The 17059-nt window shown below is 39.8% G+C and overlaps 1 protein-coding gene across 1 annotated transcript in view; it reads left to right on the top strand.

The window, feature by feature from the left end:
• P3h2 (prolyl 3-hydroxylase 2) overlaps nt 1-17059 on the top strand; it is a 128390-nt gene that overhangs the window by 7260 nt on the left and 104071 nt on the right. The gene's annotated exons all lie outside the window — the stretch shown is intronic.

The raw sequence follows: 17059 nt of genomic DNA, 5'->3' as shown, positions 1-17059 counted from the left end.
AAAGGACAACCCAAAGTCTCTCACTCACCATCTGAGATGATGACCTTTGGACTTAGTAACAATGAGGAATTAAAACACTGGGACCATGCAACAGGATTCAGAGAAGTCCTGTTTAATAGGAAAGCTCCCCTCCCCCAACACTAGCAGATGTTCTAAGATAGGACAGGATGGCCCAGAAGAACTTCTGACATGAGCCAGTTGGATGCTAACAGAAAGGTCCATATTTTAGGTTCAACCATTACCAGTGATGACAAAATAGATGATGTTTTCTAATGTAGTCTTAGTAGGACTCCTGGTTACAGAAGTTTATCTTTACTCCTGTACATTAGTCTGAAATCAAGACTTTTATTTTCCTCCTAGAATTGTTATCTCCAAGGCTTACTGCCTCCCTCTGCTAACCTAGGCCTAGTCCTGGAAGCTTCTAGCCTTCCTACAACCTAGTCTAGGCCTAGAATAGTTCAGCTTCTGAGACTTGCTGCTGAATAAACTCCCCTTTCCTAGTTCTTTTTGAACTCTGGCTGGCTGGTTCAACTCAGCTGTTCTGGCTCAAACTCCTTCCCAAGCTGACTGACTCAGTCTTGCTTCTCTTTCAGCCTCTTGTGAATTGCTCTATTTCACCTGAAAGTAGCTCTAGCAATCTGTTCTAATCTTCTTCTCATTCTTTGGCTTGTTCTACCTTTACCTCCATCTAGCTTGTTTAACCTGTCTCTGTAAAACTCTCCCAGTAAAACTTCCTTACTTCTTTCTCTGCCCTGCTCTCTAAAGTAGCTCCCCTTTCCTCTCTCATCTCCTGAGAGTTGAGCATATCCTATTCTGTCAAAATCTTTCTCTGATTCATCACGTTTTCTGCCACTCAATTAGACATCACTTTCAAATATGCATGCTTCTTTCTACAGTCTAATGTTACCTTCATTGTCTGGGATTAAAGGTGTGTACTAAGGGTGAGCCACAACATAATTAGAAATAAGTTTTTTTTTTTTTTCAGTAAACACAATCTCAGGGTTTACAGTGCGATCAAATATCCTACAACAATTGTCATTAAAGACTTTCAAATTGGAAAGGCTTTTAGTTTTGTGTCTTGTTTTTCAAAGTCAAGTTAGTATGACCTTAGACCAGAGTCATCAACACCTCTGTAGGTAATCTATAAACTTCAAAAAAGAGAAAATGGGTATCCAATTCCACGACTTTTAAGCATTTACAAGGCCCGCCTTCTCAGAGCAGTGGAGGGAACTTCCTGGATGAATAGCATCAGAACTTTGACCTCTGATTCGATCTCTGATAGCATCTAAAATGGTTTTAGTCATTACAGAGACATCTGGAAGCTTTAAGTTAAATGCTACATTTCCTGCAGCTGACTAAAGTGTTACCTACATAGCTGCGGAAGTATATATAACCTTCTTCAGAACAGACTCAGGAAACCATTTCTGTTCTTATTTCTTTCCTTTGTTATGCAGAAGCCAAATGTACATGATTTCAGCGTCACACCTTTATACCAGTACAAATTCTGTTTATTTTACCATGCAGGGATGTCTAAACAGATAGTGTGGTATGAGACTATTCAAATGATATTAAATGTCTTTGAACTTAGATCTTGTTAAAGGGATAGTTTAAAACATCAATAAGACAAGAAGTTTATGAAAATATTGAAATGGTATATTTGCCAGTCTCTTTTTGTCTCCTAAAACATTCCCCATAGTTCCAGTTGGTAAAGAATGGATGCTGGACCCCAGCATGGGGCAGAGTGTGAGGCAGTGGCAGGAGGGGAGAGTGGGGAAGTCTAAGAGGGAAGAAGCATGAAACAAAATTCCAGCAGGAGGTGGTGGAGAGTGAAACTAGAAACCCAGGCTCTCTCAACACCGTGTGGATGGTAGCATGTGTTGGCACACCCCATTTCCCCAGGTTATTTTGCTTCAGTGTACTCTGGCTGTTTGGAAACATCAGGGACTTCGGGTGCAGTGATAAACTAGTTCTGATCTGTAGACAGGAATGGGCATATTTAGATACTCTCCTTTTTAATCCATTTGGCTGGTGTTTCTAGGTGGCAGGCTTCTCTAGCTTTAAGAGACATGAAATCAAAGAGGAAACAACCTCTATGGTCGTCAGGTGCTGTGGTCCTTAGCTAGTCCATTTTCCCCTACCCCCCCCCCCATTGGAGTTTCTGTATATGATTGGACACTGTGTTTTATCCACAGTTTTTAGCTGAACTTAAGAGAAAGTATAGTAAAAATTTAGATTGTTCCCTCATTTTCAGAACCAGAAGTCTTCATACAGACTTTAAAAGGTATGATGGTCCATAGTAGTGGTGGTGATGGTGATGAAGATGATGGTGGTGGCAGTGGTGGTGATGATGATAATGATGGTGGTGATGATGACAGAAAGGAGGATGGTAGGGTGATGAAGTCGATACTTGGAATAGATCTAATTCTAGAATTCTAAATGAGATTTACTAATAGTATTATACCGCAAAAAGTAGTCCCCAAATCTTTTTAATTTCAAATAAAGTCCTATAGCCAACTTAACTGAGAACTGCTAAGCCAGCTCTGGGTAAATAGATAATGTTGCAGCTCATGTAAGGTTCTGAAGGGATGCTTTCTCAGTTCTGCTTGTGAGCTATGCCAACCTCCTCTTTCATCTGGCTCTAGAGACATGGAGCAGGTTCACCAGGAATTCAATCTATGAATTATTCTTCATGAATGAGTAAATATTTCATCATCCCTGTCTCCTTTCCCAATAGAACATTTAACAGTGACTTGATACTTGAGAATGAAGGCATGAACCTGCCCGTTAGCTACTCAAAGCTTTCATTAGGGTCACCCAGCCTAAGAGTGCAGCCCAGGCAACAGCAATCTGCTTTTGTCTGGGGACATTGCTCAGTGGAAGAGCTCTTGCCCAGTATGCATCTGTCTTTGGGTTCTATCCCAAGGACTTCAAAGTAAGCAAATAAGTAATAAATAAAGAATAGTGACTGTGTATGTGCAAGGGGCATTGTGTGTGTGTATGTGCATATGTATATGTATGTGTGTGTATGTATATGTATGTATGTGTGTATGTATGTTTGTGCTTGTATATGTATGTATGTGTGTGTACATGTATGTGTGTGCATGTGTGTGTTTTTATAGGTTTGTGCATGTGTGTGTATGTGTGTGTATGCATGTGTGTGTGTGTTTGTATGTGTGTTGTGTGTGTGTGTGTGTTTGTATGCAGGAGACAAGTAAGGACAGAAAACATGAAAAAATTCATCCCTAAATAAGCCATCAAACAAACAGTAAACAGTTTGTTTAATACACTCTATGTGAAATGACAATTGAGATTAGGAATAAGAACAGTAATGTTCCTGAGCAGTGACTCCTGTTGCTCTAGCGTATAATCTCAGGGTAAATGTAGAAATGCCATAATCAGTACTTCCTAATCCCAAATTCTTATGTATCTTTGACCTAAATAGTCAGATAATCTTGGCACTTGGTTGAATTACAAAACATATTGACTTTGAAATATCCATTCTTACAAAATAAATTGAGTTTTCTATGATGCTTTGGAGAATTGCTTGTTTTTAGTATTTAAATTAAAACACTATGTTCACGTGATCATAGTTCTCAAAAGATACTTCTTTAGTGGAGACCATAATTTAGTAGACGCATTTATGATTAAACATAACAAGTTCGGTGAGATTCCAGGAGTCAGGACATTTTGACTCTGATTTTATAATAACCTGGCACAAGTTCTGTATTGTGTTAGTATACTTAACCCTTTTGTTGCTTTAGAATCTTTATCTATATTTTACTTCCTGTGGTAGTGGGATCAAATCCAAGTCTTTGCAAATGCTGAGTAAGTCCCTGGCCTCTGATCTATTTCTTTATTTGCAAAATAGGGGAACTGAGAGTATAATCTTGGAATTTTCAACCAAACCCAGGATCTTAGCTCAATACTTGGCATAATATTTTCTCTGAGAACTTATTGAATGTTTTCGAACTATGGTCATCAGTTTGATCCTAATAAATCCTTCTTTCCACAGCATAAAGGTATTATGTTTAGATAATAAACATTAGAAAGTTACTACATCTCCACCTATAGCTCTCTCTGTACAGTGGTTGTCCAGCTGTGGAGCAATACCATTTGCTCTAATCAGAGGATGATAAAGGTCTTTCTCTGTCGCATGTGCTGTTTTCTGATGTAATCCAGTAGCATTTGAAAGTGTAACCCTTCCACACATTCATTCTTTTTACATTCTAATTACATACCAACGTTATATGCCTTTTGTAAGTATCTAGGCAACAGTAATTACTGTACCTATTTTTTCTATAATCCCCCACCCCTGTTTTATTCAGTAACCTGATTTTTAGTTCTAGGATTTATTATTACTCTTATCGTGATTAGTAGACTTCCACTAGCCAGTAAGATACACTATGTGTGTTTAACCAGTGTATAGCAATATATAATAGTGCTATTAAAAAAAACTTGGCTGGGTGGTCTTGGCACATTCCTTTAATCCTAACACTCGGGAGTCAGAGGCAGGCAGATCTCTGTGAATTCGAGGCCAGCCTGGTCTATATACTGAGTTCCAGGACACCTGAGGCTACACAGAAAAGCCTGTCTATAAAAACAGACAAACAAATAAATTACAAACTTAATGAAATATTATTAATGGGCAAATATATCGAACTAAACATTCAGGGCTTCTTGATAGTTAACTGGTGGCTATGTAGGAACACTCGGTAGAAGCTACTGATAAGCTTCTGCGGGTTTAAAAATGTCCTAATTATTATTAAGAGCCTAATGATGTTGCTGTGAAAATCATAATGAAAGCATACATTTCAAATTTGTGAAATGCACCTCTTGAATATTTCTTTCCATCTGAAATTGTTGGTGGTCCATACAGTAAGCCATGCATGACTGTGGTTTTGACGACCACCATTCCTTAAGACCTTGAGAGAGAGTTATGTAATGGCCACCTAGCTTCTATTTCCAAATGTGGGGAAGAGGGCAAGATACAGTGGGACCATGAGGATCTCATTAGAGAATTCGGTGTACCCAGAATAGCATGGGCTTCCGGCAAGAACTCACTGAATAATGACTGTTGCTGGTGTTATCATTATTATTTCCCGAGCAGCCTGACATCTGTCTTATAGGACAAAAGAGAAGTGTGTCAGTTGTCATTTTCAAAACAAACTTCTGACTTTTAATACTTTTGTACTGTGAGCATGAAGTTCATTATTTAGACTCAGAGTTGTCCCTGGGGAACTAAACTGGGGATAGTTTGGCTTTCAGGCAGTAAGGTTGACTCACAGGCCCTCCTAAGATGTCAGTGCTTCTGAAACTGAGTTTCCTTCTCTAAATATGAGCAAGTATTATTTTGTTACACAAGGTTGCAATGAGGACTAAAGAAAACGGATTTGACACATCCAGTGTCCCCAAGTTTGCCTAGGGAAAGTCTCTAAACCAACTCTCTCTCTCTGGAAATCTTTGTATCACTGAGAAGCTTGTTCTGGTTGACAAAGTAACTTGGAGGAGTTAATGAAATCAACCAATCTAATTGCTCATTTCTGCTCTAACACACTGGCTCAGAAGTTTACTATATGCTAAGTAATTTCCCCCAACACTTCCTACTTTGCATAAATCAGATATGGGCAATAGAGATATAAAAGAACACATGTAGCTTCCATTTGCCCTTGAAATGCCTCCGACCTCCTTTAACATATTCCAGACTCACAAACACCTTCATCCTCAGGGAAGGAGTAGAAAGTGTACTTGGGGGTGAGGGTAAGTCGGAGCTGTGTGAGAAGGTCCTTGGGTATTTGCATTTTTTTTTGCTTTGAATTCCTATGATAGCAACCACTCCTCAGGATTATCTAGCAATGTGTGGAAAACTTTAGCAATAAGAATTGGGAATTCAAATGAGACATTCTAGATGGAAAGCTTGAGACAGTGAGGAGGTTTGCGTGCCTGAAACAAGAGCTCTTAATCGGCCCTTCTATGCTAAGGGTCTCATTCACTCTTCACATTATAACAACAGGTTTTGTGTGTGCTCCAATTGTGTGTGTCCTTGAGCATGTAAGATTGTGTATAATCATGTGTGACTCTCTCTCTCTCTCTCTCTCTCTCTCTCTCTCTCTCTCTCTCTCTCTCTCTCTGTGTGTGTGTGTGTGTGTATGTGCTTGTGCGTGTAGCTCACCCACTTGTAGCTGCTGAGATAGTCTCTCACTGGTTTCTTTACTAAACAGTGCATGTGAACCCATCCCTATTGATTTCTGATTTTTATCTGTATGAAAGGAATTGGCATTGGGAGGCGCAGAGCAGCCCCTGTCTAAATCACACAGTCAATGAGTCAGGATGTGAACTAGGTGATCCAGCATGTGGCTCCTCTGTCATTCCTATGCCTGTGAATAGTGAGGGTTAGGGTGGGTAACAAGACAACCTCCCCTCGTGTTTGCATCATGCTGTTGAATTGGGAACTGTGTTAACATAGACGTCTTCAGTTCCTCATGAGAACCCTTGGAGGAGGCTGAGATTCAGTGAGTCAGACCCTGAGTTCAACAGAGTGGTGACTCAGTAGAGGACTGCAGACCCAAAGCCCACATTCTTACCCAAATGCCACAATCGTCATCTGTCCAGAAGTGCTTTGTGGACACAAGGCTACAAGGTCAGTAATATTTCCGTTCCAAGACCCCCTAATGCTGCTTCTGCATGTGTTTTCTCCTATGTGGTGTTTCCATGCCACAGAGATCACAACTTTGTCCGCAAAATACCATGCACTGAGTGACTATATGTGTGTGTGTTTCTTTGATGAAAAGGTAATAAAATTATATTGCAGAGATGTTGTGCCAGTCTCCGAGTATGCTGATAGACACACTGGATATACACCACAAACAGAAGCTCTGGTTATGCATTATATCTCAAAAGTGTCCTTTTTAAAGCAGGGAGAGATTCGAATCCATTCATTCCACTCGAGTGCTTGGAGAACCTTTGGCCTTTTAAGACATCTGTGCTCACTCATCACAGGGGGAGGTAGGTATGAGAATACTGTTTTCAATCAGAACCTAACACAGGGGCAGAACTAAATTTGGGATCGCACACTTTCTATCTGAAGCAGATAATACTGGAGCCTGGATCCTATTCCTAACCAGCTATCACATTTAGCAGATAACACAGCTGTATAAACACGTCTCTGTGTGGCTCTTGGTGTATATGTTTGTGTTTTGTTTGTAAACTTCTTTGATTTATTCTGTCTAAACACTGATGTATGATGCTGGATTTCATTCTCTTGTCTGAGTTTCAGAATCTAAAATAGGACACTGGAAGCAGTGGTTTAGGCCGTCATGTGACAAGTTAGTGCCATTGTCTTTTATATTGTGTGAACTGGCTCTTCTTCAGCTATAATGAATCAGAATTAGAGCAGCCCTCCATTTAGGTTTCTGCTTAATTTGGCAGAGTTGAGTGGCTTTTGCTGTCTCTTTAATCTTAATTTATATGGGATATGAGAAAAGCTTGAATTTGCATCTCTGCTCTTAACATTTTGGATGAAATTTGTTATCCTTTTACACTAGGAACTGTAAGCAAAATGGATATTGTATGATTCTTTGTAAGGAAGATACATATTTATTGCTCACCAATTTTAGGAGTTATTCCTTATGATGTTTAATGACACTACTGGCCATGGGATGTTACTCAGATTCAAGCTTTTGTACAGCTGGATAGTGTTGGGAAGGGTATTTAATGTCCTTAATACTCAGATTTATCATCTACGAAATGAGTATAATATCAAGTCTCAGTTTCATTGTAAGAGAGGCAGTTCCTCAGAGGGGTAGCATTAGCTGAGCTAATGTGTTTGTGTCTTATTTCAAGCATGCCATGGGTAGGAAGCATGGGCTGACTTATTTATTTATTTATTTATTTATTTATTTATTTATTGCTAAAATCAATCTCTTGGGAAAATGTTCATGGTCTTTAGCAAGTTTTCAGTTTAGTATTGTTTGTTGTGGCTGTGGAATATCCTTTATATAATAGTGGAATATGTAATATTCCTTGATATCCTTTATATAACAGTGTATGTATATAAAGGGCTATAGGTGAGATTTTGAATAGTCTCCCTGGTCACATCCTTTCTAGCCTCATGAGTTTGTGCCATTCATTTTGCATCTTTGTGTCTCTTGATTTTCTTTGGTGGGAGAAAATACTGGCTCCTCCCCTTCCAGCATCATCAGAAGGATATCCCTTTATGTAGGTAGCTGTGTTTAGTGCTTTCCAAGTTATACAGAATTATACACATGCATCTCCATATCATCCCAGGTTTGTCAGTTATGAGTTGTGCAGCAAGTCTGAGACAGCCAGTACTCATTGCTATTGGTGCATTGTCGTTAGATACCACCAAACAGCTATATCAAGGATGTGACCTTGAGTCAGCCTTTCCAAGGCCACCACTGTCCCAGTGGCTTAGGGAACTGTGCCGAGTTCTTTGGAAATCATGGGGAAAATCTGAATCAGTGAGCTGTTTAACTTGGGTGCTAAATTTAGCCCTCTGCTTCGCAAACCAAGACAAATCTGTCTAGAATGGTTCTTGTTGCTACCAGCAACAAGGGTCATAGAATTGAAGGACATCAGATATACAAGCAAGTGGAAAACAACTTCCTAAAATAATGCCTTCCAGAAGAATCCCAAGGCTAGTCACACAGCTGGAAAAAAGAGCTCACTAGGAACTGTAGCTTATCTTGGGATTTCCTTGTTTGTGGTTCAGAGTGGGAGTAGCTATAGATGGGAAGATGTGGCCCAGCATTTGGATGTGGGCTCACACTGGTGTTGGGGTGGGGAGTAACATCTTTTCAATATGTGAAACTCCACAAGTCCCATCAATCAAGCCGGGGATAACTTTTCTAAGTAGCTCTTTCTGAATTCTGGCTGACACCCAAGGCTGCTAGACACTGCTCCCTATCCAAACATATGAAATCACTAGTATCAGTCAAAATCCTGTTAGTCTATGAAATGCAGTATTTTTTTCCTTTGGGGAAGCAGAGGTAACAGTGTGAAAATCTAAATGACCTTATTGGAATCTTTTAATAAGCCTTAGAAGCTTAAAAGAACTACTTTTGTTTTCATGGATTTAAAAAAAAAGATTTATTTATTATGCATACAGTTGTATGCCTGCATGTATGCCTGCAGGCCAGAAGAGAGCACCAGATTTCAGTATAGATGGCTGTGAGCCACCATGTGGTTGCTGGGAATTAAACTCATGACCTCTGGAAGAGCTGTTAGTGCTGTTAACCTCTGAGCTATCTCTCCAGCCCTTTCAAGGATTTTTATTAAGCATCAATATGGTTAGTTTTATAACACCCCGAAGACCTCACATTTAAAAATTTATTTTCCATGTATCTCTTCTTGGGATGACACTGTCAGATGTCTAAATGGTAATGACATTGAGTTCATTCCCACAGCTGTCCCATTTCTCATTTGTGTTACCTTTCCTGATGAGCCCAGCTTCTGGTTTCTACTTCATTACTAGTCTTGCTTTTTATTTATTGTGGCTACCTACCTTGGCTATCCAACAGCAATGAGGCTATCTATTCTGTTATCTTCTTTCATCATGTTTTGCCCTTATAAACTTTCCTGCACTTAGGGAATTCCCTCAGAGCCCTTCGCTCCTTTTGTCACCTCTTAGTCTGGGCCAGCTGCATGCCTGTGGTGGTATAGAGGCAGATGGCCAATCGCACTACCATCAGGACCAAACTGCCACTATTCCTGATGTGCCTTGTCAGGCTTTATGGCACACACCTCTGTCCATTGAACACTGTAGGTAAATGACATACAACCTGTCTGTGATACCACTAGTTATAATGACCTCATCATCACAGTGGTGGGATTAGAACCATTGAGAGGTTTTATGCTGATGTCACTTAATTTTTTTTCAAAGCTGATGTTCAGAATAATTGACAGTCCTTGCGTCGATATCCATTGGCAGCATGCCCTTCTCTCTAAGTCTGTTTAGATAATCTCAAAAGGGGTGTATGAATACAAGAGGGGGTGTTAGGAAAGGAAGAGAGGGCACCAATTAGAGACACAAAGCAGGTAAAGTGAATGGGTGTTTGTATTTTTGTATGGATAGGAGGGAAAACAAGAAGGCTCAAGGATGCAAATCTGAGTGATTGGCATACTGAGCAGGAAGAACCATGGCGGAGGGGGCAGAGTAGGGAGAAAGAATGTTACTTTCCCTTGTCTCTTGTCTCTGCCCTCTGTAAATGTCTAATTATTTGAGCCGAATGACCTTTCATAATACAGAATACACCATTGCTTCAAATGAATGGGCTTTCAAAATAATAGGTCACATAGCAGAGATACTAAAAAGAGTCCAGGTCCTGGCTTCCAGAAGAATAATCCTCCTAGTCTGATCTGAGGGCGCTAATGGCACATGAGTAGAGTAGCAGGTGGCTTCTGGGAACTGCTGTGACGTCCTCGACCCTTTCCATATATTCAAACGTTCCTGTCTTAAGAAAGATGCATCTGTGAATAGGAACAGGTTCTAGATTTTGTGTTTTGCCTTAAGTACAAGCTATTTTTCAATTGACCCTCTTCTGGAAGGGATTTGTGTAGGGCAGAGGTTGACCGCTGTTGACAGATACATGGCCTTGGGGTAATTTTAGTTACCGCTTATTGCATGTGGTCTTGTGTATTGGTTAAGCAGAAATATTAGTTTTTCTAAAGATGGTGGGCTGAGACTTCCATTAAGATATGGAGTCTCAAACAGAGTCCCACATCTGGCACCTTGTTAATAGAACTCGGCAACTCGGCTAAAGCATCCGGCTCTTTCTTTCTTTGCTTTCTGTGGGGTTTTCTTTAACATTCCATCCTCGGTGTATCAAGCCTTTCCTGTGTCAAAATGATGTGAGAACATGAGGACATACTTTCAGCTGGCAAATCCTACGACAAAAAGGATCCGTAGTGCTATCCCCACCATTCTGTATGCTTTACCTTAGGCAAAAAAGGAGTCAGCAAATTTGAGTTCAGTGGTGCACCCTGGCAAACATAATTTAGTGGGAAACTTTCCTCTTTAAACTCTACAAAGGCTTATGTTCTATCACCAACATGATCAATAAATACAACACACATAAACATTCATACCCTGGGATTGCCTGTGTTTTGGTTTGCTCACGCTAGTAGCTCTCTTTTATCCACACAATAAAATTAATGTTGACATTTTAAATATAAACATCAAGTATCAAGTAATATGTAGCAAGCCTCATCTCACAGTTGTGTAGTACAAAATAACCTTGTTCTGGGTAGGAAAAGGATTGGCAGACACACATGATAACATTAGGTATGGACTCAAGACAAACCTTTCTAGGTTAGTTAGCACTAGTTGGTGTGTGGGAAACTCTCGAAAGTCAAGGAAAACTCTCGTGACACATATCAAAGTCCTACCTTCAAATGAGAGCTGCATCTGAGGCTGCTGTAGCAGGGTGGGATCCCACAGGTAAAAACGTGGGTCTGAAGGCTCGCTGCTGTGCGTGTTCTCTGGGCAGGCCATTCTCTAAGTGCTATGGATGTCACACCATCCATAGTGTGACAGGAACAAGTTAAGTCTCTAGAACATTTGTTCATTAGCCTTTCTCTACCAATTAACAGTTCGTCTTCAGTGTTTTGCTCATCACTTATTTGCTGTCTGTGATGTGTGTGACCACAGAAAGGACACAAACGCATGTAAAAGAGGTTTTGAACTCTTCGAGACCATAGGTCTGTTTTGTTTCTTTGACTGATGCTCAACTGAAACATGGAAAGAAGCCATGAGGACACCACCACCACGGTGGCAACAGTTCTGAGGTCTGACAGCCCCAGATCAGTCCATTGACAGAGCCGGCTCACTGAGTAGATTCTTTCCACTTTGTGACATACACACCAGACCGCAAGTTCTTTACTTGAAGACCAGCCACCAACTCTTCACTCAGCCTAGAAGCCTCCCCCTCAAAGGCTCCATTCATCATGTCTTTACTGTGGGATTGAAATGTGATGTGGTATTGGTGTTGCCGACTAAATATGGAGTCAAAACCTCAAATTGCTTTCGGGTGGTAGCTTTGTGGTAGCAGAGTCTTTTTAAGCAGACCCCACAAATGGGACACCCATCTTGTCTTGCCCATACTGTTATGACTCAGCGGGCTTAGGAAACCCCAGCATGACAAGCGGCACTTGTTTCTCAGTTTCTGACATGTGTCTTCACACGTATCTCAAATGCCTCCATGGCCTCTCCCCACAGAGGCTGCATTCCTGCACTGGCAGAGCACAGAATGAGCAGAATGGAGGGTGAGATACACGGTCAGCATATGGGACCATTCTCTGTAGTCAGGACAGACCACCCAGATCTCCCTCCCGCTTGCAGGGCAGGAGCGGAAGGTCACAGGAAAGGGGAGATTAAGCTGCGCTTAATAATTTAGCTCGAGGACCCAGAGGCCCATCCCGTGCCACACATGTTTCAAGTATGACTTTGACAGTTTTAATTAACTTCATCCCATGGTTCAGTCAGCTGGAAGCATCCTCAGTCATCTTGTGTGAATGGAGCTGGCAGATGCTGTGAGAGATCAAATCAAAAGCTAAAGCAGGAGTGGCTGGTGTGGAATGTCATCCTCTCTTCTGCAGGGATTGGGTGGCTCCCCCCACCCCCCTTCACAGCTCTCTAATACATTAGATACTCAGCAGGACAAAGTGTGGGAAAGTTCCAGGGTGGCACAGATGTCAAAGGCCCCTCATTCCATGAGAGAGGTTTGCAGAGTCCCCACATCCCAACAACTACAGAAATGGTCATAATGTATGTAAAACTATGATCTAAAAGTTCTAAATTTTAGCCCTAATCCTCAGAGGTTGAGACAAGAGGAATGCCAGTTTGAGACCAGAATGGGATACACAAAGAGACCCTGACTAAAAAACAATTATTTTTTCATTTAAATCAATTTTAATCATTTAAATTATTTTCGGGGTGAGCGGTTGCTGGAGATTGAATCTAGGGCTTCCGGCATGCTGAGTAAATGTTCTGCTGCTGAGTTATGGCCCCAGTTTGTTTATTTTTAGTAAACAAGAGAGAGAGAGAGAGAGAAAATTTTGAAAAGAGAATTCTTTTGAACTTAGTGTTTTTAAGACTACAGCTGTTCTGGGAAGAAAAAAAAACTACACCCAATTAATGGCTCTTCTAATGTACTTTTTATTAATGTCCCACTGGAACACAGAAGTGATCTGATACACACCAAGAGCAGAGTCTGGTACTTTCTTTCTGGTTTGATCTCCCCACCCAACAACTGTGATTCTACATAGCCATGTTCAGTCTCATCGCAAGAGCCATGCACATGGTTCCTTGTTGCTGGTTCTTTTGAGAGGAGGTCTCACTATGTATCCCTGGGTGTCCTCAAACTCTTTGTAGACCAGGCTGGCTCTGCCTGAAGTCAGAGCTCTGCCAGCCTCTGTCTCTTAATTGCAGAGATTAAAGGCATGTGCCACCATGCCCAGATTTGTGTGTTTTCTTTAAATGTCAGAGATGCATAAAAGAGCCTAAACTTGCCTTATGTTCCTGTAAAAGATAACCTTTGAGATTACTGATGTTGTCTTGAATCATTCTAGAATAGTCCCGTCTAGTTACTTCACTCTGCACTGTACAGAGACCTATACCTCACCACCCACTCATCTCTTTGCACCATTAGACTTGTTTCTAGACTGAGGATGAGATGGAATGTTTCAAAGATTGTAAAAACTTGTGTTAATTTAAAGTGCAAAAGAAAGAGCTTTAAAAACTGGTTGTAATTTTTGCAATTACCAACAAGTGATCCTGCCTCTTTTGAAATAAAGATTATATTCAGATGTTCTCTGTGCAATCACATAGTTGGCTTCTGTTAGCCTTACTATGAGTGTCAAATTAAAACTCTACCTTGTAAGATTAATCAAAATTTCTCCACAGGTATTTTAAATACCTTCACGACGGAAAATGAACTGGTAAGGGAGATTAGATTTGTTACGGAGAATAGCTTCAAACTATTTGCATGTACGAACACTATTAAAGAATCGATAAATGACATTTGTCATCTGTTGAGAGACCAGAAAGCAATCGCTTTTCAGAAATCATTGAAAACTCATGCATTCAGTTTTTAAAATATGTCAACATATGAATTTTTACAAGGCATCTTTCATATGAGTTGTCCACAGGCTTAGGTGGTGAATTCTGCTTTTAATTTAGAAGAAGATAGCTTTCGTCTTCAGTTTTCCTCTTCCTTTCCTGAGCTTTCTTTCTGGAATCATCATGAAAAATAAGCTTCATATAAAAAAAAAAAGTAACGTAAGTTGACTCATTATGGAATGTTGTATATCTGAATTTAGCATCAATGACTTACTTTTTACCAAATGTTAGGTACTATAAAGGACCAAAATTTTGGGTATGCATTGAGTAACCCAGGAAATGATGACATGAACCTTTTCTTAGAAATAATATTAAGTTAGGCGATACTGATGTAGAAAGAACATGGAAAGTATGTCTTGTTGTAAAGTAATAATACTTATAATACTGCACAATGCACAGGTAGCTTTTGCTCTAGATTTGTTTTGTTTTGTTTTATTTTGTCTTTTTTCAGTTGCTTTTAACTGGGCCTCAACTCACCCAGACCATGAGTTTGCAGCATTTTCCAGTGTCATTTATGGATTCTTTCATCGTGTTCACATATGCAAATAGTTTGAAGCTTATTCTCCATAACAGATCAAATCTCTCTTACCAGTTCCTTTTCCATTGGCTAAGGTGAGCCATGGGCTGAGCAAGGCGAAGGGCCTTGGACTTATTCATAACAAAGAATGACTTTTTTGCTTGTGCTGTTTTAAATCTTTTAGGAAAAATATTCACCTCTCTCAGCTTTTTCCTCTCTTTGTATGTTCGTTCAAGGATAATGTCTCATTAGCAATAAGATTCATGCTTGTCTGTCGTCAGTCCTGTAGCTCTTATTTTAGCACTAGTTTGTTTTGATTCCTGAATTATGTGGTTTCTCTTGATCTTTAAGGGCTGGGATTCATGATTTGTAGTCCAGCCCTTTGGGGCATTATTTGTATACACTGAAACCTTAGTACATGACTACATGGCTTTGGATTTGCATGTTCCCAGTCGTATGAGCTCTGAGATGACTCCTTTATATAGAACTCCAGGATCTCCTTGCAGCTGCACACAGGCTGGGCATTCCTAGAGGACAGCTGCAAGATGTGATGTGGAAAGCAGAGCTGGGCTTGTGGAAGCCAGCAGTGGCCCTGGGAGAAAGCCAGGAAAGCAGACACTTCCTAATGCTGTACTGAGGTACTTTTTGAGCTCTTTTTTTTTCTATAGAGATTCTGCAAGGTTGTTCATCTTCTTTGCTCACATGGGAGAGGCCATTCTGTGGCACCACTTAGGAGAGTCTTTCCAATAGAGATTAAGATGCAAAAACAGGACATTGACTTTGGAGAATGAAGAAGACCCAAGATCCATTGATATAAGATGTAAGCAAGAAGAGTAGGATCACACAAATTGAGTTTGGAGTTGGGGGAAGGGTGGATAATTCAAGATAATTACACATAAGTATGTGTTCCTTTCTTGATGGAGCAGCTAGTGATGTCATGAGTCAAAACAATTCATTTGGAGGAAATTTAGCAAAGGCCAATTTGGGTGATGAAGAATAAACCTTAGTAAGATCCTTCCAGTAAAGCTTTCTGTGTCTAATGTACTTTCTCATCTCACCTTTAACTGGCCAATAAAAAGTGTTACCCCAGAGATTCGGTAACTCAAAGCTTGTACCACTACATGCTTTTATTTTTATAAAACAATTTTGAATATGAAAATGTGTGGATTTTAAAATTTGAGATATGGTAAGTTAAGAAAGATGTCTCCAAAAATAAAGGCAAATAGTATTTCGTGAAATATTTTCATAAGTAGATGGAAAATCATAAAAATATTAAATATAACAATGACACATAAGGACATTTTGTATATAGATATTGGTATTTTCTCTTGTGTGTCTTCCAATCTTTCAAAAAAATAGATGTAATTACTATTTAACAGTAAGTACTATAAGAGAAAGCATATAGCAGTCTTTTAAAATATAAAAAAACAGTTATGAACAATGAATTCTTTACAAGGAACATCTTTAATTGTTTAGACTGATGAGCAGCAGATGCTTAGATAACTTGTGTAATTACTTGTCAAGCAATTAGGAAATCAATCTTATCTTGTTGGCAAGAAGTCTGTTCGCCACTCATTTAGCTTATATATATAAAACACATAATTCAGCAGCTTGGGACATTTCAAGAAGCTAGCTATCTTTAAGTATGCCTGCAGTGATAAACATAGATGTTACCATTTCTACGTGGTTGGTTAACATTACACTTCTACTCACCATTCTCAATGAAAGACATCAGGTCCAGTGAGGCACATCAGTGGATAAAGGTCCTTGTCACACAATCTTGGGGACATGAGTTCAATCCTAGAATTTCCATAGTTAACAAGAAATAAATCAATGCCATAAAGTTTCTTCCGACCTCTACACATACTATTCACATACACACTCCCAGACACTCCCCCCCAACACACACACCACAACCACGCACTCCACCCATCCCGACACACCAATAATGAAAAAAACTACCATAGGTGACTGCATCATTAGAAATATTGTTGTGTTACAGAAGCAGCTCTGGGTTCCAGCTTCCAGCTTATCTTAGGTTTACTATGACCTTGAAAATAGTCATGGTTCTTTTCTGGGTCATAGATGTCGTGTTGGTGAAATAACAGTTTCGTTTAGAGAAATAAAGTATAAACAAAGATTCACTCTCTCAACAGTTGACCTTAGACCATGGTTGCTTTTGTACCCCATTTCTCTATCTGGAACTAGCATCTTCTTATTTTTTCTGAAATCAACATAATTGCTATTGTTCTTTTAAAAAAAATTTTTCTGTAATAGTTTGACAAAAAGAATTACTTGAGATAAAGTGTCTTGAATTTTATGCACACTGACTCATACCTGCAGACCCCTGTTAAGAGATGTTGAGTGTAATCTCCACATTGAGAAGGCTTGATCAGACTTCACTTCAG

This window comes from Arvicanthis niloticus, chromosome 12 (genome assembly GCF_011762505.2).
Source record: "Arvicanthis niloticus isolate mArvNil1 chromosome 12, mArvNil1.pat.X, whole genome shotgun sequence".
Taxonomy (NCBI): domain Eukaryota; kingdom Metazoa; phylum Chordata; class Mammalia; order Rodentia; family Muridae; genus Arvicanthis; species Arvicanthis niloticus.
This window is presented reverse-complemented; position numbering and strand designations above follow the sequence as displayed.